The sequence below is a fragment of the Hipposideros armiger genome, unplaced genomic scaffold (assembly GCF_001890085.2).
Source record: "Hipposideros armiger isolate ML-2016 unplaced genomic scaffold, ASM189008v1 scaffold_1453, whole genome shotgun sequence".
NCBI lineage: Eukaryota > Metazoa > Chordata > Mammalia > Chiroptera > Hipposideridae > Hipposideros > Hipposideros armiger.
The window spans coordinates 25,059-27,940 of NW_017732803.1; the positions used below are offsets into that span (position 1 = coordinate 25,059).

A 2,882-nucleotide genomic window follows, 5' to 3' on the forward strand; every position below is an offset into this window, starting at 1 on the left:
CCACAGGGGCTGCAGCCTACGCCGTTGCTGGTGACTCATGGCAGCCCAGCTCCAGGTTGAGCTGTCGTTCAGCATCTTAGCTGTAGAGGGCAGTGTCACTGGCCCTCATATGTGGGATCCGAACCGGGGCTCTCTGGCGTCCCAAGCCAGTTCTTAACCATTGCGCCACTCGGCTGGCACGGTAGTGGTTTTTAAAAACCAATTCCTCAGAGCCACTAAGACACCTTTATAATAATATTAAGAAATGGTCAATTCCTTTTCCTCTAGATCAGCGGTTCTCAACCTGTGGGTTGCGACTCCTTTGGGGGTAGAACGACCCTTTCACAGGGGTCGCCGGGTACTCGTATGTGGGCATATCTGCATGTGGGCCTGGAGATGGATAGAGGAGCGGTGTCTCAGTTCCTAAAACCATCAAAAATATGTGTTTTCTGATGGTCTTAGGCGACCCCTGTGAAAGTTGAGAACCGCTGCTCTAGATCAACCTTCCCCAGAGACAGGATCACAATTCTTAACTATCCACCCAACACCAATGATTACTCACTTTTGCCAGTAGTAAGTACAAAGCTGCATTAAATTAATCTTGCTCCAAATATTAAAAACAATTAGTTCCAGAATATACTTTACCTTTCCTTCAATAATCCGATAAACTAAAGAATTCATGTCTTTTGCACTGAAAGCATGTTTTGCATCGAAAGCATGTCATTTCATAAACACAGCATCCGAGAACCCAAACATTAGACTACAAAAGAAAAAGAATAGTTATATGTCAGAATGCCTTATTTACATTTTTTCCTCTTAAAAAAAAAAAGACATTTTCCTTAAACCAATTCACAAAGAATTCTTTGACTTTTACTATTCTGATGGGCTTTGAAATTATGAATACTGTCCTAGAGACAAGGTGAGCTGGTATACATAGCCCAATCCTACCTTATAATTGTAGGGTTTGTGTGAGAACAACTCAGGGCCCATGTAGTAGGGTGTGCCAGTGAGAGTGCTAGCCATATCACAGTGGTTCTCTAACACGGGCAATTCCTAGGTCACCCACTTTGATGATGTTTGTTCTTGTTAGACAGACATTTTGAGTTTTCAGATCTCAGTGAAAGATGTGTTTTTCATGTAAATACTGAAAAGAGAAATAAAATTTCATTAGGTGAATATACTTGTCTACTTATTTATTCCTGACTTCTTATATACCATCAATAATTGTATGAGTTAAGGAGCCTTAGTTACCTTTCTATCAAAAATACTATTATTTTAGTCTCTAAATAAAAAGTCTAATTTATAACTTTGCAAAGTAAAAAAAAATTAAGTTCCATGCATTAATTTGCCCAGTATCATTCACAATTACTCCCTGGTGCCTTGACCATTATACCATTTATCGTTATATGCATCCAGTTAAAAAAAAACATGCTTACAAACTCCCACTGAAGGTAGAAAAACAACTTATACAAGGTCAGGTGCACTTTCCTTTCGGGCTCATAAAATATGCAGCATTAAATATTTTCAAATATAACAAGATCACTTTTATTTAGAGAGAGTCTTAGAATTAAACTACAAGGTCAATTAATTCTGGAGAAATCTGCCCAGTTCCAGAGTGGTATCTCATAAACAGTCTCATTTTTGAATATGTGTATATTAAAATACAAACATGTTTTGTATTTCCACTCACTCTGCCACAGGGTTAAAGCCCAAATCCCCACAGTTTAGGCATAGTAATACATTGAGGACGGGGCACTTAAATGTGTAGACGCAAATCTGGGTCACTGGTCCACAATGTGTTCATTAGCCCAACCACCTTTCAGTATGACACAGCTAACCAGCTGATAACAAATGGGGTCATTCTTTGCTCTTTGTCACTCAGGTCACTTAAAATGGACTTGGCTATAAAAATTAAATGAATCTCTGGCTTCCTTTCCAATTAGACATGAAATCCATGCCTACTTCAGAAATTGATGCCTATTTCAATATGGATATCACTCATTCAGAAACATTCCAATACTACAACATGAGCAAATGGGTCCGCTCCATAAATAGATTTTCAAAACAAAAAATACATTTTTTGCATGTACATATTTGGGGAAGATTTCCTAAAATATACCCGCCATCCCCGTCCCTTTGGAGAAAGTGGGGTGCTGTGAGCCTGGACAGTACCTGCAGAGCCATGGCGATCTGAACAAACCACTCCACTACCTGACTCTCAGGCAGAAGCGGCCCTTTCTGCTCCTTGAGCTTTTGGTACAGATCACCTCCTTCGCAGAAGCCCAAGATGATGTATAGCAGACCATCCCCTCCCTCCCATGACTCCTTGTAGGTGACAATATTGGGGTGCTTCAGCTGAGACAATAGCTGGGCTTCCTATTCAGTAGCTCACCACTCTCCGCTGGAGGCATTTCAGAGGTTCGATTTTTTGACAACATATACAAAGAAAATATGTGTGCAAATAAACATACAATTCTATAGGTTCAGAAGCACTTAAAGGTTCTCCTGAATGTCCTCATAACCAATCTTCTGGAGCCTGTCCAACAATCTAGTCATTTTGTTATTCACAAAGCACAAAATAGCAAAATATCTGCTATACTAATGGAACGTTTTACGTTAGACTAATAGCAGGGTGGGGTCACAAAAAAATTTTGGCAGTTAGAATGGGACCATGGATTGGTTGCATTAGATTAGCGGTTCTCAACCTTCCTAATGCGGCGACCCCTTAATAAACTTCCTCATGTTGTGGTGACCCCCAACCATAAAATTATTTTGATTGCTACTCTATAACTGTAATTTTGCTACTATTATGAATTGTAATGTAAATATCTTTTTGTTTTCCGATGGTCTTAGGCGACCCCTGTGAAAGGGTCGTTCAACCCCCAAAAGGGTCACGACCCACA

The 2,882-nt window shown here is 40.0% G+C and overlaps 1 pseudogene; it reads right to left on the reverse strand.

The window, feature by feature from the left end:
- Positions 1-402: 402 nt before the first annotated feature.
- Positions 403-2,448, reverse strand: LOC109377568 (serine/threonine-protein kinase Nek4-like; annotated as a pseudogene).
- Between the last annotated feature and the right edge of the window lie 434 nt (positions 2,449-2,882).